We start from the raw sequence: 27468 nt of genomic DNA, 5'->3' as shown, positions 1-27468 counted from the left end.
GGCATGTCATACCTTAGAAAGCTTTTCATTTGCGTTGCTTTTCCAGTTTGGTAATCCTGGCTCTACTGTATTGCCTACTGGAAGTCTTTGCAATCTAGCTGCAATTCATTGTTTTGTAATCTACCCTGAGACTCAGTGAAGAAAGGCAAGTTCTACAAGAAATAACAATAATAAACAACACAACATAATTTGTTTCTGGAATTGTGATGTCAATCATAATTGGAACCCACACCCTTTCCCAGCCCTACATTTCTGGTACGTCCCATTTTTATTGTTTATTTATTTGTGGAAGTCAGTTTACAATGTAAATAAAACAACGGTTAGAAAAGGAACATACAAAACCACAATTTACGATCTCAATGACTGCCAATCAATACAAACTAAATTAATTAAATGCAGTCCTCAGTAAAACTGACTTCAGCTGCCTCTTGAAGATCGATGGTGAGGGGCCAGTTGTGCCCTGCATACCAGAGGAACACACTACACAGGCTTGGAATGTTGTATGAAATGGTCAATGCATTATCAGTCATGGTTCCTGCTACCCAAACCCTGGTTTTTCAAGGGCATGTGGTCACACATAGCGAACTTGCTTCAAACATGCATTGTCCCTCGTGTAAAAAATGGCAATTTAGCCAAGTGTGTGCTGTGGGCAGGAACAACAGGAATGCCAGAAAAGTAATACCTGAACAGAGCTGGTATTGCACTGCTTTCAATGACATTTATGTAAACACAGTCTGAATATAAAATGGAACTCCTAGATGAGTCTGATTTCCTGAATTTTGCATAACTGACCTAACCAATCACAAGATTCTTGCATTTCTTGAAAAGAACTGTTACTCTGCACCCTTTCAACCTTAACATAGATAAATGTTGACTGTCTCTGAACCACAGTTCAGTTCGGCTGACCAACACCAGAAATTTTTCCTTTTGTGCCCTGAAACGCATTTAGTATTGCATACTTTTGTTTCAAAAGCCAGCTAAACGTTCCCATGACACCCAAAGCACTGAATAATTAACTGAGTCCCACATCCAAAGGAATTTTGTAATGGTGCTTATAATTTAAACAAAGTATACCATCATACCAAAGACTCCCTCCCTCCACAGAACAGTTTATGTTCAACTGAAACCTGTTCAACATTTTACAAAAGACACTTAAAATTGCTGTCTGTGTGAGTCTGCTTTAATCGCAACATAAAAGCAACTCTCTTTAGGGTGAGGATAAAGAAAGCCCAGGAAAAGGACAGATAGGCTTGGTCTTCTTTTCCAGAGCACCAATACAGAGGACTGAAGTCTGAACTGTTTACACCAGTGAATACCAGATGCCTTGTTGGTCCAAAAGAAAGGAAAGGAAAGGTTCCCTGTGCAAGCACCATTTGTTTCTGACTCTGGGGTGATGTCGCATCACGATGTTTTCACAGCAGACTTTTTACAGGGTGGTTTGCCACTGCCTTCCCCAGTCATCTACACTTTCCCCCCAGCAAGCTGAGTACTCATTTTACCGACCTCGGAAGGATGGAAGGCTGAGTCAACCATGAGCCGGCAACCTGAATCCTGCTTCCGCCGGAATCGAACTCAGGTCATGAGCAGAGAGTTCAGACCCCAGTATTGCAGCTTTACCACCCTGCGCCACGGGGCTACTGGTCCCAAAAGAAAGGAGATATAAATTAGGTACTGCAACAGCTCAAGGTTGGTGGAAGAGTTACACAAACTTACGCAGCTCACAGGACCCATGGTTAGTATCATCAATATCAAGTTACATCAGGGGTGCCAAATGTCCAACCCACAGGCCAGAACCAGCCTGCCCAGGGCTTAATTTAGGTCCATGGGACTCTCTTCTCCCCCCTCCTCCCCCTCCTGTCTTCACCCTTTGAAGCTCCAGGGCTGACAAAATTCCCTGCTCTTTCTGCCTTGTCTTTGCCAGCTGCAGCAGGAAGCAAAGCTGCAAAGAAAATGTGGAGTAGATTTTCCATCAAGGTTTTTGTGTCCAGATAGATAGGGTCCAGAGACCTTAATGGAAAATCCATTCCACATTTTCCTTGCGACTTTTTCTGTGCTGCAATGTGTTTCAGTGGCATGGAAATCAGTTTTAACTTTCAGCATTCTTATATAGACCATTGAAGCTCATGCTTGCTGCAGTTGTGTCCTTGAAAATAAAGGATTAATGCTTTGAGCCAGCTTGTCTCTGCTCAATGGACTTGAGAACTGGTGCCTAGTGACTACTCTAACCTGGGAACCCACAGCCAAAGGGGGACATTACACTGACAACCATTGCCAATCTGAAGGGGGGTGGGGAGAGAAGCTTTGCAATGCCATTTCATTGTTTTCTCAGGCTCAGTATATTTTAAAATTTTTACTTTCTGCTGTGATCCTTGTGCTTTCTCTTGATGTTTCATTTTAAAAATTGCATTGGAAATTCCACCTTTCCATTTTAAACAAAATATTGCAAGAGTTTCAAGCATGTTTGTATTTTAAGTTAAAACATAATGCCTTTAATTGTGTTTGTCTGTGTCCTTTATAAAGTTTATAGTTCTGCTACCTCACATTACATTTTATGACACACATGGCCTGGGCCCCATAAAGTCCCATTTGTGTCCAGGACCTGGGCGGACGAAAGAGGCAGTGGGGCCTTGCTCCAAAGCAGAGGGCGGAAGAGGCAGTGCAGCAGCAACCTTTGCCTACCCTCATTTAAAGACCCCATAGATCAGCTGATTGATGGGGGTCTTTAAACGGGAGGGGAAGGCAGACTGGCTGCTTCTGTCACCTGGCTGCCCGGCAGAGAGGCAGGAGAAGCAGCCCCAGTGTCCCCCCCCCCATTTAAAGACCCCCATGGGGGGGTAAGGACAGGCATGTGGGGTGGCCAAAACCCCAGCACCACCACCCCTGGGTCTGTGGAAAAATTGTCTTCCACGAAACTGGTCCCTGGTGCCAAAAAGGTTGGTAACCACTGCCCTGAGTTACATGACAGATTCAGGTGGGCAGCTGTGCTGGTCTGAAGCAACAGAACAAAGTCTGAGTCTAGTCAGGCACTTTAACACCAACAAAGTTTAATTCTGAGTATAAGCTTTTGTGTGCATGCGGACTTCTGAAAAAATGTTCATGCACACAAAAGAATTACACAATACTAACAGAAAGATATAAAGGTACCAGCCCCACAGAGCTAACGATCTATAACAGGCAGCAAAATTAGGACTAAGGATGTCTTTGTTTTTAATTTACTTAATTTTTATGCCACCTTTGCTCTAACGAGCTTGGAACACCATATTACCCTCAAATAATGCTGAGATACTGAGCTAACAACAGAAGGGGGGCGGGTTCAGAATCCTCTCCCCTCCCCCCCCAGCACTAGCTTCTTTAATTAACCCTTTACATCACATTTAGTTAACCAGAGACTGACCAGTACTTAAAAGACCTGGGCAGACTGCTGTGACTTGCCTGAAAAGGGGGGGGGGGGAGATGTAAGACAAATGAAGCCTTTGAGGGAAAAGCTGCTAAGACCACTCTGTATGTAGACAGATGTCAACTGACAGGTTTCTGCTGACTTCAGGTGGGTCATGCTGGCAGCAGGCAGTGAATGTGGGAAGAGAAAGGAGGATTAACAAGGGTAAAAAATGGTGGGTTCTGGACACAGAGAAAGGATGGAGACAGCGGCTCTGTGCAAACAACGTCACAGAAAATCAGGAGCAATTATCCACCTATATTCTTCTGCTGATGGAGAACGTTACCTGGTAATATGTGACATGTTGCCATCTGAGTACCATCTGAGGCATTGCCCCCAAAGCAAACAAAGGGACCAAAAAACCCCAACAGACATAAAAAGGTAATGGTAGTCAGGCCCCTGTGCAAAAACCAGTCATTTCCGATTCTGGGGTGATGTCACATCACGACATTTTCATGGCAGACTTTTTACAGGGTGACAGTTATCTAGGGCTGCAGCCATATACGATTTTACAGTGTGCTATCATTCCTCCAAGCGATCATCCGGGATCCAGTTGTGAAAAGGTTCTACAGCAGGGGTGGGGAACCTTTTTTCTGCCAAGGACCATTGGATATTTATAACATCATTCGCGGGCCATCAAAAATTATCAACTTAAAAAACAGTGCTCCGCCAAGGGAGAATGATTCAGGCCAGCAAAATTAATGCAAATAATTGTTTTTCTATTTGAAGTCATGAGGGGAGAGCCTAATCTGGCACACACACACACACCCTAGGCAAATGCATAGGTCTAGGGCTTTTTTGTAGAAAAAGCCCAGCAGGACTTAGTAGCATATTAGACCACATCCCCTAATATTAGCATATTAGGCCACACCATCAGGGATAATCAAGTGCAAACTGAACTGTGACAGTAACTTTTCCAGGCCCTGCAGCAATTCTGGCCGACCAGCCAGGCCCCAGGGAGGCTGCTGCACAGTACATCTGGGCCCCGTGGTCCCTACCTGGCCCTGCGGAGGCTGCTTCACGGCGTGGCTGGGCTCCATGATCCTCACTGGCTAGCCAGGCCCCAGGGAGGCTGCCACAAGCCAATCTATGTATCTGTCCAGCAATCCCCAAGGGCCACACCAAGTGACCTTGAGGGCCGTATATGGCCCTCGGGACAGAGGTTCCCCACCCCTGTTCTATAGCGTGATTACAGCACAACACCCAAATAAGCAAGGATGGAGGGTTAACTTTTCACCCCACTTTTGACAGGATTTTGTTCAAAGGTTTTTGGAAAAAGAGGTGGGAAAAATCACAATAGCTGCAAAACAGCACCCCTGACAATCATCCTTTCTCTTCCTCTTTCCCTGTGATGCCCTCAGAGGTCATGATGACCATACAGATGAGAAGGCAGCAAACAGGCCTTTCAATATCTTGCAAAAGCCATACAAAGGGCTGGTCAGTCTCACTGACAGTGGAGAACATATGTTCTTATCCATTGTTACATGAATAGGACTCTCCAAGCAATGCCCAGTTGACAGCTGCCATTAGCTCTTCTTCCACTGTGGTGCTCAGCAGATGCTTGGAGCAAACTACAGTGAACTTTGACATCCTGCCTGGGAGGTACTAAAAAGAGACAGAGAAACACCCCTATGAACTGCCCAATGCACATGTCAACAGAATGCCTTCCTCAGGGGCAGGAATTATGCTGTTTCCTACTTTAAAGTGTGCTTCCTCAAGAGTTATTTTCCATGCACGATTCGGCCTAGAAGCTGCCTGTTTCTACCTGAGGGTACAATTTTGCAAAAAATCAAATTTTAACAAATATCTCCAAAGCACTCAAACACACCCCTTCTAAAATTCAGCCTCCCTCCCTTCCTTATCATTACTTTCCAAATTTCCAGATGGAACACGGGGAAAAGGTAAATACCAAAGAGGGTGATTTCATCCTGAAGAGATAGATGTCATTCAGGTCCTGCAGAAACATTTTAAGGGGGAGGGGAAAGAATCCCTTTCAAAAAGGGACATTAAAAAAATCTACAGGTGCCTCTTATTTGAAGCAGAGGATACTGGTCTGTGTTCAGTTTGCTGGCATAATGCCACGCCATGAATAGCTTCTTTGTTAAGCAAACTCAGGGAAGGCTTTTTGAATGACAAGGTCTTTACTAGTGATACTTACCATCTGGGCAGGTTTTGGGGGAGAGTGCTCTCTTGCACTCGCTCTCTCTCTCACACACACACAGAGCTTTTGAGCTATTATGTCTCAGCTGCTTCCATTTACAGTGTTTGGATCTGAAAGTTTTTCTTTCCCCCTCGATCCACTAGAAGACGTAATTAAGCATTCTGCATCTTCCTGTAACAGATGCTTTTCTCATCAGCTAGACGCCTCCATCCCCCTCCCCGAGTTCTTCCATACCACAATTTTTATTCTTGTGTCAGGTATTGTTATGTTTCAGGAGAAGAGCCTTCTATCCACATTTAGAAGGAAACCTGCTGTTGAAATTATATAATAACCATGTGTCATTCTCTTGCAAATAGCAAGCTGCTTTTATTTCAACCCAGCCAGTAAGAGCACCCATTATTTTCAGCTGTATTCCCTTTACTGTTCTATCAGTAAAGAAGTAGAAGACTGCAGATTTATACCCCGCCCTTCTCTCTGAATCAGAGACTCAGAGCGGCTTACAATCTCCTACATCTTCTCTCCCCACAACAGACACCCTGTGAGGTGGGACAACTTTTCAAGGACAACTTTTACAAGAGTTATGGCTAACCAAAGGCCATTCCAGAAGGTGCATGTGGAGGAGTGGGGAATCAAACCCGGTTCTCTCAGATAAGAGTTTGCACACTTAACTACTACACCAAACTGGCTCTCTAAAGAAGAGCACCCCACACATTTTGCCATTTATTATATAGCCATGCATACTTGTTAGCTTCCAGGGAGTACTTTCAAGTCTGTAAGGATTCCCCACACACACAAACTCAGAGAAAGTAATAACCTATAGTTATACTATACTAAAGTTATCTGACCAAGAGAACGGGGGGGGGGGGGGGGGGGACACATGTCAAAGTGATCTTGCATTTAAAAAATCCCCAAAGAGAGCAGAGAGATGGGAGGAAGCACATGCAAAGTAAGCACTTATGCAAAACGGGCAGTGAGACAAAGCCAGAAGACACACACACACTCTCTAAAGAATGAATGGACACAAATCTGACATCAAGAATCAAACACTGAGAAACCCTCCTATCATTTCATAGAAAAAGAGGCGCTGGAGCTCATTAGCACAATATTTGCATTTGCTGCACAGCCCCTGACATCATTGGAAGGTGCACTAAATTATATCAGCTCAGCATCGACCTTAAAATGCTTCTTGAATTATAATTGTCAGAATAAAACCTTACTAAAAATTTTAAAATGACTTTCTCTTATGTAACCACAGTGGCATGGCATTTACATCTGTCTGCTTTATATATTTTAGTTATTTTCCCATTTTTTGTGGGGGGAAATATTAGAAAGTGTGTCAAATCTTAGAGTTCAGCAAAATTCTCCTGGGGGTTTGAACCATGGAGCCCAGAAGCAAGTTTTTTTTTGGGGGGGGGGGCAGGTTAAGAAAGGAAGAACACAATAAAATTTAGAGTTTCCAGAGCTCTGCTCCTGTGAGCTCCTGCCCAAAATAAGGTATGTGTAGGAGAACATTTCAACCTCCCAGGACTTGACCTCAAAGCAGTTGTTTTATTGCATAGTAACTTCAGGAACAGACTAGAAATGGAAAATGCAAAGTTACAAGTTATTACCACACTCGAAACAATGGAACCTCCAGGACATAAAAGGAGATATCCCAAAATACCTTTTAGGAGGGATTCTCAGGATGTACCTATGACCTGAGTGGACTGGGTCAAGGGGGTGGAGGGAAGGATGCAAAGCGTGTGGAGACAGGGGATTAAGAAAACTTCCGTGAAAGGGACGTTGGTCTCTTTTTTAGGGTTGCCAAGTCTAACTCATAAAATATCTGGGGATTTTGGGAGCGGAGCCAGGAGACTTTCACATGCTCTAAAATAAATAAATAAAAATACAGCACTGCAGTTCTCCTGAACAGTCTTCATTCCCTCAACCCCAGTCCCCTCTCTCTCTGTAACACACACACACAGCAGCCAAAATAAACAGTTTGCAATACCACACTTTTGTGATCTTACTGGGGCAGTTTACTCACAGAGCTGTTGAATGTAACCATCTGCTGTATATTCAACCAATTTCATCAGATTGATACAGAAACCAAAGGTTCTAATTTACTTTTTACTCTCTATTTTACCGAGCAAACGACTTCTGAAAGGAATGTAAAACAAACCCTCCATTTGTTGCGCTGGTTTCCCTTCCTTTCTAGCAGTTCACTGGGAGCAGCCACATTGTTCCGCTGTCTCATTCCACCCCATTCAGCCTGGCTCCTGCAGACTTAAAGGCACACACACCTTCCAAAAAGCAAGCAGTCCAAGCTTCTTCCAGCCTTCCGAAGTGGAAAGGCATATGGAGGCTTCCCGCACCGGCCAGATGACTGGGGGTGGGAAGGAGCCTGCAAAACTGTGGGATCTCCTGCTGGGACCTGGGGATTGGGAAGTCTACTCTTTTCCCACTCAGCTATTTTTCACACAGTTTTTGAGGCTTTTGCAAGGAACAGAAAGCTGGGGTTTAAAGGGACTCAAGAGCTTTCTGCTGTATCCACAAACTATAAAAGTTCATGGAAGTTTGCAATGAATTGGTTCGCAAACCATAAACAGGCAAAATTTGGGAAGAATTTTTCTTTGTGGTTTGGTTTGTGCCCATCCCTGATCAGCACTACCAAAAGCCAAAGTGACCCATCATATCAAGTCTATGCCCACAGCAACCACCCCTGTAAAAATTATGAGAAATCCATATTCAATTAAACCTCCATGTTGAACCAATGGCATTCATAATACACATAAATGTAACTTTTGGATGGAATGTTGAAATGAGAGAATTCAAGCAATAATATGAACTCAAGCAATAATATGAACTCAAATGCTAACCAAATACTGTGCAGTCTACCGGATCCGCTTCAAGGTTTTAGTATTGATGTTTAAAGCCTTGCGTGGCCTGGGACCGGCATACCTGCGGGACCATCTCTCCCCATATGAGCCCCGAAGGCCATTGCGATCGACCGGCCAACATCTTTTGACCATCCCTGGCCCAAAGGACATCCGGCTTGCCTCAACCAGGGGCAGGGCCTTTTCAGCCCTGGCCCTGACCTGGTGGAACCAGCTTCCTACAGAGATTTGGACCCTTCCGGATGTTATCATTCCAGAGGGCCTGTAAAACGGAGCTGTTCCACCAGGTCTATGGTTGAGGCAAGCGGACGTCCTCACCCTACTACACCATCCAACTGGCCTCCCAGCAATGTCGGCCACTTCATTTGGGGCCAATACTGCTGACATCTTGGGGCAACTTAGGCTGCCCACGATAATTACGCCTCAAGTGCTTATACCATCCATGCCTTCTTAAATGATTGACTTAATGTACTGGTTTAATTGTTTTAACTATTTTGATGTTTTATTGTTGGTTTTAAAGTTTTAGCTTGTTGGAATCCACCCAGAGCCCTTCACGGGAAAGGGCAGGCTGTAAGTGTACAAAATAAATAAATAAAACTAATTTAATAAATTTTGCAATACTTTCTTTACACATTTACTTAAGAGAGCACACATTCGAATTCACATTGATTTTTCTGGTTCTTCCTAGCAAGGTGTTGGGCATGGTATATATGCCCTCCACTGCCCATTTTACCCTCACAATCACCCTTGTGAGACAGGTAAACTGAAAATGAGTCACTGGTCCAGGGTCACCCAGAAAGTTTAATGGCAGAGTGGGTCTCCTTGACAAATCTAGAATAAGAAGCCGCCTAAAACAGGGGTGGCCAACGGTAGCTCTCCAGATGTTTTTGCCTACAACTCCCATCAGCCCCAGCCATTGGCCATGCTGGCTGAGGCTGATGGGAGTTGTAGGCAAAAAACATCTGGAGAGCTACCGTTGGCCACCCCCGGTCTAAAACATTGTATATAAATGTATGGTAATGAAACAGAAGCAGAATGAGATCTGTTTTAAATGCAACATCCTGAATATAAATGTGTGTAAGGAAGTGGACTCTGGGGAAAAAATCTTTTCTTAATTTTCATGTTATGAGATATATAATAGACCCGTCGTCTGTACTTTTGTTACATTAAAGGTAAAGGTAGTCCCCTGAGCAAGCACCAGTCATTTCTGACTCTGGGGTGTCGTTGCTTTCACAACATTTTCACAGCAGACTTTTTACAGGGTGGTTTGCCATTGCCTTCCCCAGTCATCTACACTGTTCCCCCAGCAAACTGGGTACTCATTTTACTGATCTCAGAAGGTTGGAATGCTGAGTCAACCTGGAGCCGGCTAACTGAACCCAGCTTCTGCTGGGATCAAACTCAGGATGTGAGGAGAGCTTAGCACTGCAGTACTACAGCTATACCACTCTGTGCCACAGGGCTCTTTATCTACCTGTTAAGAGTAATAGCAAGTATGCAGAAGAGGCAAAAATCTCTACTTCTGAGTATGTAGCAATGATTAAACTAATCATATAGCAGCAAAACTTAGTAATGAAATCTGAAATGTAAAATGATGAATGTAAATATAAATGCACCCAGCAGAAGTAAATATCACTATATGTTAAAGACAAAGTCTGTATGTTATAGACAAAGTCAAAAAAAAAAATTCAGTGCAACAAATTAATGGGGACAAATAGTACTCTCTCTTTTATATCGGGCAATGTAGCATCATCTATGATCTATCAAATTGCACTAGATTATCCCTCTTTTTTTTTCTTTCTGTGTTTTCTTTATATTATTTCTCTGTTCTCTTACTATATATTAAATAATAACAGAGCACGTTCCGCAGTCATCAAGTCCTTTCAACCCAGCACTCAGCCTTCATAGCGAGAGGCAACAAAGCAGCAAGCTGAAGTTGGAGGACGTGTTGAAAGAGAGATAAGTTAGTGTCAAGGCACTGATACGGTTCTTTCCTCAGCCAAAGGAACATCTGTCCCTCGGCCAATTTAAATGCAGTTCTCAACATTCTCCAGCCAACAATAAACACCTGAAACCTATTCTAAAAAATAAAAAAATTGCGGTTGTATAACAATGCGCCATAGAATCAGAGAGCTGGAAGGGATTTCCAGGGCCATCTAGTCCACCCCCCCCCCCTGCACAATGTGGAAACTTCACAAATGCCTCCTCCCCACACAGCCATCCCCAGTGACCCCTGCAGGCTCCATGCCCAGAAGATGGCAAAAGTCTCCTGGATCCCTGGCCAAACTGGAGAAAAACTGCTGCCTGACCCCAAAGTGGCCACCAACATTTCCCTGGGCGTGTAAGACGGGGCCATGAGAACTAAGCCCTGATGCAGCCCTTCCTCCCTCCTTCTCAGGATCTGCCTAACTGACAGTCCATGTACATTGAATGATGCTGGGTATAAGCTTCCATACGCATGCATACTTAACATTAAAGCTTCTACCCAGAAGAGAACTTTGTTGGTCTTAAAGGGGACTCAAATGTTGTTCTGCTACTTCAGACCAACATGGAGAGCCACTTGAACTGAATTATGCTAGAAAGCAATTCATGGAGGGAAATCAGAAGCAACTAGAAGACAGGTTTTTATAAGACTATATGGTCCTAGGGAGGCCTGCTCCTGCTCCCAGCCCCCTAAACCAGCAGGGTGTATCCATTTTCTAAGCCTGTTTTTGCAGGCCTCTGGCTGGCCTGCTAGAGGCAATATGCTTGTTTTGACTGCATTCACTTGTGACTTTTGCCTGTTAAGATAACCTTCCTTCAGAGTTTCCCTGATTTGTTTCAATCTGCTGGTGCCAATTAGCAAACCATAACCTGACTGGCTGGTCGGATCAGAGGCTGAAGTGAGGACATTTGAAAATATGCCTCGCTCAGGGAGTGAAAAGCTGGCTATTCCATCGGAGAAGGGGCTGTGTTATGGATCCTCCCACAATGTGGAATGCCTGGCACAGGACGGACTTGCACTTTCAGGCCTGCATGCGAGAACAGTGTGGTGAACCCACATCTGACGAACAAGTCTTTCTTTTATCTGCCTTAAAAATGCTTCCAGTCCAGCATACACTCTTTGTAACTTGAGCACTTTACTAAACAGGAACATTTCCTTTCTTGTGCTGTCTGACGTTACTTACTGAGAGCCTGCAGATAACCTCAGAGAAGAACCTGGGGGCTAAAAGGTTAGAACCCTCAGGGCTCCTGGCTGGCCCAGGTGGCTGTGGCTCAGTGCCTGGGAGCAGGAGTGGGAAGGTCTGGATCCCCTGGGGCTCCTGGCTGTGGCTCAGTGCCTAGGAGCAGGAGTGGGAAGGTCTGGATCCCCTGGGGCTCCTGGCTGGCCTGGGTGGCTGTGGCTCAGTGCCTGGGAGCAAGAGTGGGAAGGCCTGGATCCCCTGGGGCTCCCGGCTGTGGCTCAGTGCCTGGGAGCAGGAGTGGGAAGGTCTGGATCCCCTGGGGCTCCTGGCTGTGGCTCAGTGCCTGGGAGCAGGAGTGGGAAGGTCTGGATCCCCTGGGGCTCCTGGCTGGCCTGGGTGGCTGTGGCTCAGTGCCTGGGAGCAAGAGTGGGAAGGCCTGGATCCCCTGGGGCTCCCGGCTGTGGCTCAGTGCCTGGGAGCAGGAGTGGGAAGGCCTGGATCCCCTGGGGCTCCCGGCTGTGGCTCAGTGCCTGGGAGCAGGAGTGGGAAGGTCTGGATCCCCTGGGGCTCCCGGCTGTGGCTCAGTGCCTGGGAGCAGGAGTGGGAAGGTCTGGATCCCCTGGGGCTCCCGGCTGTGGCTCAGTGCCTGGGAGAAGGAGTGGGAAGGTCTGGATCCCCTGGGGCTCCCGGCTGTGGCTCAGTGCCTGGGAGCAGGAGTGGGAAGGTCTGGATCCCCTGGGGCTCCCGGCTGTGGCTCAGTGCCTGGGAGCAGGAGTGGGAAGGTCTGGATCCCCTGGGGCTCCCGGCTGTGGCTCAGTGCCTGGGAGCAGGAGTGGGAAGGTCTGGATCCCCTGGGGCTCCCGGCTGTGGCTCAGTGCCTGGGAGCAGGAGTGGGAAGGTCTGGATCCCCTGGGGCTCCCGGCTGTGGCTCAGTGCCTGGGAGCAGGAGTGGGAAGGTCTGGATCCCCTGGGGCTCCCGGCTGTGGCTCAGTGCCTGGGAGCAGGAGTGGGAAGGTCTGGATCCCCTGGGGCTCCCGGCTGTGGCTCAGTGCCTGGGAGCAGGAGTGGGAAGGTCTGGATCCCCTGGGGCTCCCGGCTGTGGCTCAGTGCCTGGGAGCAGGAGTGGGAAGGTCTGGATCCCCTGGGGCTCCCGGCTGTGGCTCAGTGCCTGGGAGCAGGAGTGGGAAGGTCTGGATCCCCTGGGGCTCCCAGCTGTGGCTCAGTGCCTGGGAGCAGGAGTGGGAAGGTCTGGATCCCCTGGGGCTCCCGGCTGTGGCTCAGTGCCTGGGAGCAGGAGTGGGAAGGTCTGGATCCCCTGGGGCTCCCGGCTGTCGCTCAGTGCCTGGGAGCAGGAGTGGGAAGGTCTGGATCCCCTGGGGCTCCCGGGTGTGGCTCAGTGCCTGGGAGCAGGAGTGGGAAGGTCTGGATCCCCTGGGGCTCCCGGCTGTGGCTCAGTGCCTGGGAGCAGGAGTGGGAAGGTCTGGATCCCCTGGGGCTCCTGGCTGGCCTGGGTGGCTGTGGCTCAGTGCCTGGGAGCAGGAGTGGGAAGGTCTGGATCCCCTGGGGCTCCTGGCTGGCCTGGGTGGCTGTGGCTCAGTGCCTGGGAGCAAGAGTGGGAAGGCCTGGATCCCCTGGGGCTCCCGGCTGTGGCTCAGTGCCTGGGAGCAGGAGTGGGAAGGCCTGGATCCCCTGGGGCTCCCGGCTGTGGCTCAGTGCCTGGGAGCAGGAGTGGGAAGGTCTGGATCCCCTGGGGCTCCCGGCTGTGGCTCAGTGCCTGGGAGCAGGAGTGGGAAGGTCTGGATCCCCTGGGGCTCCCGGCTGTGGCTCAGTGCCTGGGAGCAGGAGTGGGAAGGTCTGGATCCCCTGGGGCTCCCGGCTGTGGCTCAGTGCCTGGGAGCAGGAGTGGGAAGGTCTGGATCCCCTGGGGCTCCCGGCTGTCGCTCAGTGCCTGGGAGCAGGAGTGGGAAGGTCTGGATCCCCTGGGGCTCCCGGCTGTGGCTCAGTGCCTGGGAGCAGGAGTGGGAAGGTCTGGATCCCCTGGGGCTCCCGGCTGTGGCTCAGTGCCTGGGAGCAGGAGTGGGAAGGTCTGGATCCCCTGGGGCTCCCGGCTGTGGCTCAGTGCCTGGGAGCAGGAGTGGGAAGGTCTGGATCCCCTGGGGCTCCCGGCTGTGGCTCAGTGCCTGGGAGCAGGATTAGGGCTCCCTAGGACCATGCAAAGACCAAATTTATTATGGTTTGGGCTCAAACAGAACTTTGTTTTGCACAATGCATGGCATCTCATTCCCTTCCATGACCCAGATGTTTCATTTCCTGAAGAACAGAGACATTGCCTGCCATGACATAAGTGTAGTTCTTTTGCTGTTCAGTATCCAACTGGTTTTTCAGACTTGGGTGATCTTAATTTATATAGAATTTTTCCATAGACACAGCAGACTCAGATGCAGATGCAGACTCTATACCAAAATAACAGAGGTTTTTTCTCAGTGCTCAAAAAAGCTTAAGCTTTTTTTATTATAAGTGTTAAGAGTTTGTTGGTCTAAAAAATTGGGCCTTTGAGATTTGGGAGGAAAATGCATTATAGTAGCCAGCCATACACTTGAAATAAACAGAAGAGGAAATTATTTCTGCCAATCCCACCACCCGTCGGAAGTGGGGTGTGTGTGTGAGGGAGAGGGAGAGGGGGAGATGTCAGCAACGTCACTAAGTCAAACCAGGTACAATTCAAGAGAGACAATGCGTAGCTCTAGGAATCACTGGAAGTTCTATGTAAAATCACAGAGTTTCTGGCAGTTCTTAGAGCAGCGCATTGTCCCTTCTTGGTTATACCTGAGATGGATGTAAGAGGCAGGCTGCCTATCAAGCCTACCTGCACCTAATTTCCAAAGGAGTAATTTATGAAATGCTGCACTCCACTAAACAGAAGAAGAAAAAAGGTTTTTCTGCCCCACTTTTCTCTAAATGCCTGGGAGCAGCCTCTAAATGATTGACTTAATGCACTGGTTTAATTGTTTTAACTATTTTGATGTTTTATTGTTGGCTTACAATTTCATTCCCTTCGCCACAACCTTGTGAGGCGGGGGGGGAGGGGGGGCTGAGAGAATTTGGAGAGAACTGCGACTGGCCCAAGATCACCCAGCAGGCTTCATGTGCAGGAGGAGTGGAGGATCAAGCCCGGTTCCCGAGGGTAGAGTCCGCCATTCCTAACCACTACACCACGCTGCCTCTCCAAATAAGAGCACACCTGAATTTCAGTTAACTCTAGCAAGCACTCTCAAATTTAAAATTTCCCCTTCATAAATGTTGCTAATTCTTAACAGTGCAAATGAAACTTTGCAGTGTCACTGAAACTTTTAAAAAGGTGAACATTGCAGCTCTTCCTGCATTGCAAACAGCACAAAGAGTACAATGCACCACAGATATTGCACTGGTGTAGACTCCCTTTCCTCTTCACCGGAGTTGTACTTCAGTGGCTACTTGCGCCAAACACAATCATTCACTCACTGCATCGCCTTCTACACTCTGAAAAGTCCAGTTGTGAGACTGCTAGAATGCAGTGAAATAAACACAACATCCAATAATACGTAGATGCAGCCAAGTTGTGAAAGAACGGACTATTTAAACTTTAATGCTGCAATCACTGATGTGGGGGTGTATATATAATGGAACTGAGTGGGGGAGGGCTCAGGGGGGCTTGTGGATTTCATTAAGAGCTCCCCCTACCCTTCCTCTCCTAAATCAGAGCACGGCTTTGATGCTTATTTCTAACTCAGCAGCCAACAACTAGTCCCCCTCCCCTTTCCCCACACAGGTTACTCAGATCCTTCTGCACGAGGGACTTCTTGCCACAGCTCATCTCCTCCCACCTGCTGCCCGCGTCGGTTGGCTTTTCCACACTGCAGATGTGTGGTTCATTCATCTCTTTAGCAATTCACCTATTTGCCCTGAACTCCCTCAGAAGTTCTGTGGTGACCCTCAGGTTGAACGTCAACAGAAAGCACACAACACTTAATATCCCCATTGGCCCCAATTTCCCCAAAGAGGCACAGAAGTCCGTCTCATGTTCTCAGCACTGACTCAGGAGAGCCAGCCTTATTATGTCACCTGGACTGTAATCTCAGAGTGCTTTTGTTGGCTCGTGTTCACTTTGTAAAACTCCAAGGACATGGAAAGTGCTACTTCAGTAATCATGGAGGAGATACACACTTTCCAAGATAAATTTAGCCTAATTCTATTTTCTGCCTAATTCTACAGTAGTTTTCTAGCATTTCCAAACAACTAGAAACAGCCTGGGAGGTGCAAAGTGTGGTACTGAAGTTAAATTGTGCAAGTAGCCACAGTATACAACCATTCCAATGGGAGGGAGGGAGGGAGGGAGGGAGGGAGGGAGGGAGGGAGGGAGGGAGGAAGGAAGGAAGGAAGGAAGGAAGGAAGGAAGGAAGGAAGGAAGGAAGGAAGGAAGGAAGGAAGGAAGGAAGGAAGGAAGGAAGGAAGGAAGGAAGGAAGGAAGGAAGGAAGGAAGGAAGGAAGGAAGGAAGGAAGGAAGGAAGGAAGGAAGGAAGGTTGGTTCACTAGTCTGAAGCCTTTCTTGATTTCTCATACCAGCACTTCCCACAGCACTATCTTCTGGCTAGCATACTATGAGGGTGCATGACCTACACATTTATAACAACATAGAGCTAAAATGGTGGCCAAAACTACAGAAGTGATGTATTTACCTGACCATAATCTGTCCTGAACACGACGACTCCCTCCGCACAGGAAAGTACAGTACTTGGATAATGCTGGCCATTTTCTCGCAACCAAACCCGTGCTCCCTTGGGGGGGGGGGGAGAGAGAAGCACACAAACAAAAGAATTAGGCCCCAGAAGCACACAAACAACCTGTCATGTACAGTAATTCCAATTTCATTTTTTAAATAAGTTCTCCAATGCAGCAGACACAGCCAAAGTCAGATCCCATCAGGTGACTAGAGATCACCTCCTGGTAAGCAAATAGCTCAGGGTTGGGGAATTCCTGGAGAACTGGGTGTGGAGATTGGGGAGGGCAGGACCTCAGTGGGGTTTAGTGCCCCAGAGTCCATCCTCCAAAGCAACCTTTTTCTCCAGGGGGGAACTGTTCCCTATAGAAGTCTGAAGATCATTTGTCATTCCAGGAGATTGCCAGAAGAAGCATCTGCACAAACACAGCTAAATCCAGCACTGGAAACACAGAATTGCTAAAACATAACTGTGCAAAATGACAGAACAAAGTTTAGTCTAGTGGCATGAAAGCTTCTGGCCAGAATTAAGCCTTGTTGGTATTAAAGGTGCCACTGGACCCAAACTTTGTTCTATTACTTCAATATGGCAACCCACCAGAATAATAATAATAATATAATAATAATAATAGATTTTATTTATATCCCGCCCTCCCCGCCTAGGCGGCTCAGGGCGGCTAACAACACTCTATACGTTAACATAAATAGGTAAAACTTTAAATTTAACAATTAAAAAATTTAAACATATAAAAACCAGTTAATTGAGTTAAAATACATAATTTAAGTTACATTAAATGTATCTGGCAGCAATAAAACTGTTCTGGCGCTGGTCCTGCCAGTTTAGATAGTTCCATGGTAATATTATAGATAGCGGTTCTTTTATTCCTAGCAACTCAGCAGTCGATATCAGTATAGGCTTGTCTGAAAAGGGCGGTCTTGCAGGCCCTGCGGAACTGGTCGAGGTTCCGCAGGGCCCGCACTTCCTCCGGAAGCTGGTTCCACAGTGCAGGAGCCGCGGCTGAAAAGGCCTGTGCTCTGGTGTTTTGGAGTTTGACCTCTCTCAGCCCAGGGATGGTCATTTTATTTTTACCCACTGACCTCAGTGCCCTCTGGGGTTCATATGGGGAGAGACGGTCTCTTAGGTAGGCTGGTCCTCGGCCATATAGGGCTTTAAAGGTAATAACCAACACTTTGTACTGGACTCGGTAGGTGATTGGCAGCCAGTGCAGTCCGCGCAGTCCCGGCCGTATGTGCTCCCATTTCGAGAGCCCCAATAGTAGCCTGGCCGACGCGTTCTGCACCAGCTGCAGCTTCCGGGTCCGGCACAGAGGTAGCCCCAAGTAGAGGGCATTACAGTAGTCCAATCTTGAGGTGACCGTTGCATGGATCACTGTTGCGAGGTCGCGACGTTCCAGGAAGGGGGCCAACTGCCTTGCCCGCTTCAGATGGAAGAATGCTGACTTGGCAGTGGCTGCTATCTGGGCCTCCATTGATAATGAAGGCTCCAGTAAAACGCCCAAACTCTTTACCTGGCGCACTGGTTTCAATGGTGTGCCGTCGAAAGTTGGGAGAGCTATTTCCCCTCCTAGGGCGCCGCGACTCACACAAAGGACCTCTGTCTTCGCTGGGTTCAACTTCAGCCCACTCAATCTGAGCCACGTCGCTACAGCCTGCAGAGCCCAATCTAGGTTCCCTGGGGCGGAGCCAGGCCAGCCGTCCATTAGCAGATAGAGCTGGGTGTCATCTGCATATTGATGGCAACCCAGCCCAAACCTCCGGACAATCTGGGCAAGGGGGCGCATATAAATGTTAAACAGCATTGGGGAGAGAACTGCTCCCTGAGGCACCCCACAATCAAATGTGTGCCTCCAGGAACGCTCACCCCCAATAGCCACCCTTTGTCCCCGACCAGAGAGGAAGGAGGAAAGCCATTGCAAGGCCAACCCCCCAACCCCTATGTCAGCGAGGCGGCGCTTTAGCAACTGATGGTCGACTGTGTCAAACGCCGCCGACAGGTCTAGTAACATCAGTACCGCAGCGCCGCCCCGATCCAGTTGCCGCTGAAGGTCATCTACCAAGGTGACCAGCACAGTCTCCGTCCCATGGCCCGGTCGGAACCCAGACTGGCACGGGTCAAGAACGGAAGCGTCATCTAGGAACCTCTGTAGCTGCAACGCTACTGCCCTCTCAATGATTTTACCTAAAAATGGTAAATTAGACACCGGACGGTAATTCGTCAATTCGGTCGGGTCTGCTGTGCAAAGGAGTGCTGCCAGTCCCCAGTTGGGGGTGGGGGATCCCCTGGTTGGGAGCCTATCTCCCCCAGTTTAGGTCTATCAGAAACAGTTGAGAGAGTTATGATGAAAAAGCTAAAATTTAAAATTAAAAGAGGCTTATCATCGACTTATCATTACAGAGCTGTAGAGCCGCTCGTCTGCCTCCCTCCAATGCTTGACCAGAAGGCCAATAATTAACTCAAAAAAAATTAAATCAAAAAAGTTCTATTTCTTAGGAGGTAACCAGTTCAATCCAGCAACTCTGAAAATTTACAATGCTAAAATCCTCCCTCAGTTGCTATATGGACTACCTTTGTGGATTGGAGCCTTCAGTCCCTGCGTGGAGAATGTGCAATCAACATTCTGCCGTCAGACTTTAGGTGCTCCCAAATGTATCCCCTGCTCATCCATTTGTGCAGAGCTAGGTTTACACCTTCTAGAAACCAGAGCCTGGATTATGGCTTTTACGTTCTGGCTAAAAATTCATTTCTTAACAGATTCACGAAGTTTATTATACTACCTGGTGAAAGACAGGCGCAGCATTGCTTGGCTCTCTACATTTACCCACAAACTACAAAAACGTGGTATTGAGGCGGACACTTTTCTTATGTGACGAATTATATATCTTAAGAACAATCCAACTAAGGCTTATGGATCACGAATACCAAAAAGTGTTCCCCTCACATTCCCGTTTGCTCTGCAGCCAATCTAGGTATACCCCAGACATGGGAAGATACCCCATTATTTTTTTTACTTTAGACTCCCCATTCCATCGTCAGACTTTTACTTTGGCGCGTTTAAATGCCTTCCCATCAACAGTTCTCTTTGGTAGGTTTAGACAGATACCTCTCCAAAACAGATTATGCTCATGTGAATTAGGAGTCCTTGATTCTATATCCCATATTATTTTAGAATGTCCTCTCCTGGCCTCACAACGTAGACAATTTTTAGCTGAACATCTCCCAACACAATGTATTTACTAAAAGGAAAATTCTATCCTACCTTTTAGAAGATGTTAATCCCCATATTACTACATGTGTTGCGAACGTCTTAGTAGAAGCCGATAAAATTAAATCTAGGCATACTACTGTATTTTAATTGCTGGGTGTCTACTTTTGATTAGTATTATTGGCTGCTGTTTTAATTAATTGTTTATGTATTGTTCTTACTATATTTCAGGCCTTTGTACCTACTTTTGATTGTGAATCATTATTGCTCTAATGGCAATAAAGGTCTGAACTATGAGCTATCAGAAATGGGGGGAAATTACTCCCCGCCCTCCCCCCCGGCAAGAAATTGAAAGTAAATATGATGTGCCTATTTAGCCAAAAGTGACAAAGGTATGTTGGTGGTGTCAGGGGGTCAACACTCTAGGGTTTTGTTTTGTTTTTGAAACTCTATGGTTTGAAGTTACTTCTACCATAGAGTTTTGCTCACAAACCAGAGCGTCGCCCCAGTATCCTTGATGTGCCTAGGTCACCTGGAAGTGAGTGCCATAGCCATGTCACATTTATTTCCTGCTTCATCTTCCTCCCCCCCCCCCCCCCGCAATCTCCTGCCCACTCAGGCAAGGGACCTGGCAATGCTAATGCAAAATGATGAGTAACATTCGAATTTACTGCAATGGCCAAAGGCTGTCTCCCACATTCAAAGAAATGGGAAAGCCTTTGCAGAAACTCTCTCTTTCATTAAGGTGCATTTAAAAAAAAAACCTCTTTAACTTTTCTCCACTCTGAAGTTTCTTATCCCTCCTCTGAGAATGTACCAAAAAGGCCTAACAGGAATATTTGCATTTATACATCAAGAGAGATAATTTTCAATAATCTGCACTTCTCATATGGCTAGACTTAAAACAATTTTTACAAATACAAGCTGTTTGCACGTGTCATGTTGATTCACGCACAGCACTGCGCTAAACATGGGCTCTGTCACTCATCAACAATTTACCTTCTCTAACCCCTCCCCTCCTTTTTTTTTTTTGCAATAATGAAGCAAGTTTCTAGTTCTCAGGGTTGCAACAGAAATATTTGGAATATATGGCTCAGAAGCCCAATCAAATTTTGTTCAAGTTTTCCAGTTATTATCTGACATATTTACTTACTTAACCAGCTTCTATGTGGACTATTGACCAAATGGACCCCAAGGTAGTTTGGCACAAGAAAATTGAAGTAAAACTACCATATGAAGTCTACTTTACACTAGTGCTTCCAGAAAGGACAGAACTTTAGACACATTGAAGTGCTTCTTCTCAGCTCCTGGGGGAGGAACTGCCATAGTTTGGGGGGGGGGGGGGAGACTGCCTTTCCATAGGTCCCGGCCAGCCAAGATTCCTCTGATGATACCCTCTCCCTCCTTCCTCTCAGAAACATTCCCTGTGCAGCTCCCAACTCCTGGGCTGGATGAAACTGGCAGAGGTAGCCCTGTGATAGTTTGGTCCTACACTGCACAGGACTTTAAAGGTCAAATCATCATCCTGTATTGGAGCTGAAAACAAATTGAAAGCCAGTGTAGATGAGCCAACTTTGCTTTCATACAATGACTCCATTTACGTGAATTCGCTCATCTAATTTTCTGTCTTCCCATTTTGTTTCCATCACAAAACAACCCAGGCATTCCTTCCCACCTGCATTCCATTAAAGTACCTATCCAAATATTTTGAACAGCACAAAACCCAAAATATTTCTGAAACTTTCTTGGCACAGAATTGTGACTTTTCACAAATTGTTCTACAAACTGCTCTAACAGGTGTCCTCTGAAATCTTTGCTTCCCCAGCACTTTACTATCTATGTGCTTAAACTGTGCCAAGTGTTTGAATTATAGTCCTAAGCAGTGGCAATTATTTGAAGCTGTGCTAAAGCTGTGCCAATTAGCTGAAGCTGTACCAAGCGTTTGAATTGTGGTCTCAGGCTATGCCAATTGTCTGAATTATGGTCTTTCTGATTTAATCTATATGTATTATATTTATGAGATAGCTTAATGTTGATGTTTAATTTGATATGCTTCATTTATTGTTGTCGTAAGGGTTTTTAATGTTGTAAGGTGCCCTGAGCCCGCTTTCCAGGACAGGAAAGGGTATAAATTGCAAATTAAATTAAATTAAAATTAAACTCTAGCACAGGGATGGCTAAATTGTGGCTCAAGAGCCAAACTGTGGCTCTTTCACACATATTGTGTGGCTCTCGAAGCCCCCACCACCCTGTCGGCTGGCTTGGAGAAGGCATTTCTCTCTTTAAATCGCTTATCCAAGCCAAGCCAAGCCAGCAAGCAGCTTGGAAAATGCATGTAAAGTTAAAGTTGCTTTCTTTCCATCTCTCCCTCCCTGTCTTGCGGCTCTCAAACATCTGACATTTTTCCTATGGGCTCTTACACTGGGCAAGTTTGGTCACTTCTGCTCTAGAACTTCCTTAGTTTACCTTTTAAGGGGGGCAATCAACTAAGACACTTGCTTTGTTTAGAGTCTACTGGTGAAGCCAACATACCCTCCAGTATTTCACAGAAAAGGGAACAATCTTATAAAATTGTAGTTTTCCCTTTTTTTCATACCAAAGATCAAGGCTTGGGGGGCAACAGTGGAAAGGCTTCTGGAGTTCTGGCGCCACTGTTGGACCTCCTGATGGCATCTGGGGTTTGACCACAGTGTGATGCAGAGTGTTGGACTGGATGGGCTCCTGGCCTGATCCAACATGGCTTCTCTTATGTCAGAGGTGGTGATGCTCTGTCTTTTTAGTGCTGGGAGGGGGCAACAGTGGGAGGGCATCTGGAGTTCTGGCCCTGCTGGTAGACCTCCTGTAGCTCTTGGATTCTGACCACTGTGTGACACAGTATTGGACTGGCCTGATCCAACATGGCTTTTCTTATGTTCTTAAGCATGTAGGAATGGAAAACAGGGACCGCCCTTGATATCTATGAACTGTTGCGCGTATGAGCCAGGAGCACACAATTTGCAATCCACCAAGCCAAACACAGCCATCCAGCTTTTATCGTAGCCTGCCAGATGCTTGTCAACCTTGACCCATGAAGGCAGGAGCCATACTGAGTCATGGTGGAATCAATTCAGCTTGACAGAGCACAAATCATGCAGGACTTTGCTAGGCCTCCTCATCCCAAACTAACCCTAACCTCTTCCAACAGACCAAGCCCCCCTTCTGCGTTACTGCTAAAGCCGAGCACTTACAAGATCAATTTACAGAAGACACCACGTGCAACCACTGCAGTGGTGACTGCAGCCTCACATATCGCAGAGGAAGTTCTGTCATGGTGAGACAAGCTGACTGCCACACACTGAATCAGACCACTGGTCCCTCAAGGTCAGCACTGTCTACCCAAACTGGTGGCAGCAGCTCTCCAGAGTCTCAGGTGGAGGTCCTTCATACCTTCTACCAGCTGGAGATGCCAGGGATTGAACCTGGGACCATCTGCATGCCAAAGAGATGTTCTACCACGGAGCAAAGGTCCCTCCATGGTAGGAGAAGCTGCCTGATAGGAAATCTTAATCAGAATCCCTGACATCCTTGAAGTGGAAGTTCTAACCCCAAGGTTCCAAAGTAAATTTGAGAAAAGCTATTGCTCCAGTTTAACATGAAATGGGAACCCAAATGTTGATTCCAAATTCCAAGTCTCCCCTTTAAAAAAAACCTGATAAACTGAAATAATCCAACACATTCAAATGAGCTTTGTATTTTCTTCTTTTCCCCTAGTGCTTAACAGGTATTACTCCTCATGCAATAACACTCCAAGACTTCAAGTATTAAGATTCATACACCCCACTCTTTAAAAGTCTGCTAACACTAACGGAAAGGCAAGCTTCTTTTATTCTTAAAGAAAGATACAAGTGCCTTTGGATGATCACACACACACACAGTTCTTACATGTTAAGACTTGCATACAAAAAGGGCAACGTTGACTATTGTTGTTCAGTCACACAGTCAAGTCCGGCTCTTTGCGACCGCATGGACAAAGTCACTCCAGGCCCTCCTGTCTTCCACCATCCTCTGAAGTCTGCTCAAATTTGTGTTTGTTACATCAGTAACACTGTCCAGCCATCTCATCTTTTGCCGTCCCCTTCTTCTTATGTCTTCTGTCTTTCCCAGCATCAGGGTCTTCTCCAGTGAGTGCTCCTTTCTTATTTGGTGGCCAAAGGATTTGAGCTTCAACTTCAGCATTTGACCTTCCAGGGAACAGTCTGGGTTGATTTCCCTTAGGACTGACTGATTTGATCTTCTTGCAGTCCAAGGGACTCTCGAGATTCTTCTCCAGCACCACAGCTCAAAAGCATCTATTCTGCGCTCAGACTTCCTTATGGCCCAGCTCTCACAGGCATACATTACTACTGGGAATACCATCGCATTGACTATACGTTCTCTCTGCCCACAGTACTGGATTTTTCTTTTGTCCAGCAAGGCTTCTGAACAGCTACTGGAGATTTGTCAAGAAGTCTCTGAAGAAGTGTGCAGCGACTTATGAAAACTCCTCCCCTGCCAGAAGTTTTGTTAGTCTTTCAGGTGCTCCTGGACTCTGGCTCTTTTCTACTGGTGATTTGATTCGCTGTGCAGATTTTTTAAAATGTTGCTTTGGCAGCAGCCGCCCCACAGCACAAGGACCCACACTCTGTGACTGAGGTTCAGCTGCAGCAATCCTTTTGTGGCTGGCTCTGCCTCCTGCAGTCACCATTTTGGTGCTGCATCTACCACGCCAGATCAGAATTTCAAATGTGCCGGAAGGTTCAAAAGGGTTGGAGCCCCGTCTTAACTTTTGGTTACCTGAAGTCTCTAGACCAGACTGTGTCAGGTAGGAGCATTACTGCATCCAGAGAACTCACAAAGTTCAGCCCCCAGCATAGATTTGCCTGCCCTGTGGTTCCTTGGACTCAGCAGGCAATGGAGAGATGACCACATCAGCCCTGCCGCTGGGAGCAATAAGGAGAGTACGAAAGAGAAGCACTGGGACAGGGGAAGTAAGGCGTGGTTCCTAGGGCAGTCCGTGCAAGCATGTCCTAGAACTCATGTGGGCTGTGCAAGTGAGCATGTGAGACAGAGCAATTATGTGTGCACATGCAAGAGAACATATGTGGCATGTGTGGAGACTGAGGACAACATGAGAAAAACCTCTCTCTGCCCCACTACATTTCCCATAATTTTCACACAGGCTCCCATGTATTATTTATTATAACCAAAAGAACTGTCTGCAGACCGCGGGGTTGACACCATGTTGCCAGCACATCCCCAAGGAGCCCCAGCCAGCCAGGAACCTGCACGTCCACACAGCAACTAAGTTGGCTCACATGCTGCCGTTTTGTTTCCCCCCACTCAGTGCTCTGCCTTTGGAGTGCTAACAGCCAAGTCTGCTGACAAGAACAACAGGAGGACAGCAGTAGCTAGACCGATAACACTGACCAGCACTTGCAGCTGCCAACAAAGCCTGATCAACTCAGTTATCACCAGACAGCTGCTGCCGGGAGACCCGGCTGCTTCCCTTCCCTGTGCCAAATGGCTCTCTTGAGACCTCACACTTGTTGCCGGCAGCTGGACCACAGCAGCTGTAAACACGTGCACTTGGGCGACAACTGGGCGCTTGTGGGGAAAGTCCACACAGAGTTTTTCCTGCCCTTGGAACAAGCGTCCAGGAGCACCTTAAAAGACTAAAAAAATTCTGACAGGGTAGGAGCTTTTGTGAGTCACTGCTCCTTCAGGTGTCAAGAGGCAGAGCAAGACGGGCAGCCATGTTAGTCTGCAGCAGCAGGAAAGAGCGAGAGTCCAGCAGCACCTTCCAGACTGACCAGATTGGGGGCCGGGGAGGAGCCTCAAGAAGTGAGCCGTGACTCCAGGAAGCTCATCTCCTGCCACAACTTTCATGAAGCTGTCATACTTGCATCCATAAATCTATCTAATCCCCGTTTAGGGGGATCAAACCTTAGTTTCCCAAATCCTAGTGTGGCACTTTTAACCACTAAACCACGCTAGCTTAACCCAAGATGCAATGGGCAAGAGAGAGCAAACATGCCGCTGAGTCTCTCCTTTCAAGAAGCCATAAGCAATCACATGTTTGCAGGCAGGCAGGCAGCGCACAATTACAATTCTAACCATCTATACAGCACCTCTCTGAGTTTTCCAGCACCCTCCACACACTTCTAAAGGAGCCTTGCCAAGCAGGCCAGCGTCTCTATACTGCAGAAGGGGGTGGGGCTGAAGATGCCTGAAGCTGTCTGGAGAGCACACAGCTGAGAGGGAATATGGACCTGGGATTTCCCAGAGCCCAATCCACACACTTAGTCACTGGACACCAAGCCAGCCAGCTCTCTTGTTAGGTCACAGAAAAACAGGTTGCCTACCTGTAAGTGATGATCTTCGAGTGGTCACCTGTGAAGTCACACACTTGGGCTCCATGCCCTGCTCGAATCCCACCTCGGTGATTTTTAAAGCAGCATCAGCGTTTTTTCCCTCTTGGGCGGTCCCGTCTCCCCGGCTTGGTCAGAAGTGGCCACTACGCATGACCGGGTTCGGGGGAAAGGGTCTGCCCCCACGCAGTTTCTTCCAGTCACCGCTGGTCAATACATCTGTTTTGGTTTGACAAATGAGCCAGCAGTGGGGAAGGCTGGGTGGGTCGTGTGTGACTTCACAGGTGACCACTCGAAGATCATCAGTTACAGGTAAGCAACCTGTTTATCTTCTTCATTGTCCCTGCGCAGTCCCACACTTGGGTGAGTAGCAAGCTGTGATGCCGGCTGGTGGGTGCTGGCTACCGTAATGGGAGCTGAAAAAGGGAGTAGAGGTTATAGCATATCAGTTATGTCCCATGTGTTGGCCTGGTTCCCCCCTGGCTGAAAAATAGGGGACATTTCGTGTTCTGGTGGGTCGCAAAGGCGTCCACACTCGGCTGGCCCCATTGTGAGGAGACAGGTTGTACATAGGAGTCGTTGAGCTCCCGTTCATGGTTGTCCAATGTCGTTCTGCTGAGTGTGTCCGTGTGGGTATTATGTGATCCCGGTACATGGACTGCTGAGAGGTGAATGTTCTGTTTGATGCACCATGTCCATGCCTTCTGGCAGAGTTGGTTGGATACAGCCCCACCTTGTTTGTTTATATAGTAGACCACAGCTGTGTTGTTGGAGAGGATGAGCACACGGCGGACTCTGAGGTGTAGCTGAAATGACTGGAGGGTTTGGTGCACTGCCAACATTTCTAAGCAGTTGATGTGCAAGGTGCTTTCCGCAGTTGACCACGTGCCCTGAGCCGTTAGGTTTTTGTAATGAGCTCCCCATCCTCGGAGGGATGCGTTGGTGGTTATGCTGGCTGACGGGGTGTCTGTTGAAAGGGCACTCCAGAAGTCAGATTGTGGTGGTTCATCCACCAGCAGAATGACGAGAGTACCGTCAGTGGGATCTGCAGTCGCGTGGATTGAGGCTGTTTGTGTGGTCGGTAGTTGCATACGAACCAAAGTTGTGGAGGCACACATAGGGTATTATGGAGGTTGTAGCTGCCATATGTTACAAGAGGCACTGTATTGCGCGAGTTGTTTGGTTGGGTGAGTCCAGGAATGTTTGGGCTAGTGCCTTCAGCGTTTGTGCCCGGTCCTGAGGGAGGTATGCCCAATAGTTTAGCGTGTCCAAGTGTGCCCCAATGAAGCGTAGGTTTTCCGTCAGTTGCAGTTGAGATTTTTCCAACTTCACCAAGAGACCTAGTTTGGAAAGGAGCTCTCACGTCGTTGTAATGTCCCGGGTTAACTGGGTCGGTGTTGGGGCTAGTAGCCAGCCATCTATGTATGGGAATATTTGAATGGACTGCTGGTGTAGCGCGGCCGCT

General features: G+C 47.4%; 1 protein-coding gene across 1 annotated transcript in view; it reads right to left on the bottom strand.

The window, feature by feature from the left end:
• MYO10 (myosin X) overlaps nt 1-16451 on the bottom strand; it is a 191077-nt gene extending 174626 nt beyond the window's left edge. Inside the window, exon 1 of the mRNA XM_060244309.1 lies at nt 16353-16451. The gene's annotated coding sequence lies outside the window, so the exon portion shown is untranslated. The remainder of the gene's footprint in view (nt 1-16352) is intronic.
• Nucleotides 16452-27468: the final 11017 nt, after the last annotated feature.

This window comes from Heteronotia binoei, chromosome 7 (genome assembly GCF_032191835.1).
Source record: "Heteronotia binoei isolate CCM8104 ecotype False Entrance Well chromosome 7, APGP_CSIRO_Hbin_v1, whole genome shotgun sequence".
Lineage (NCBI taxonomy): Eukaryota > Metazoa > Chordata > Lepidosauria > Squamata > Gekkonidae > Heteronotia > Heteronotia binoei.
This window is presented reverse-complemented; position numbering and strand designations above follow the sequence as displayed.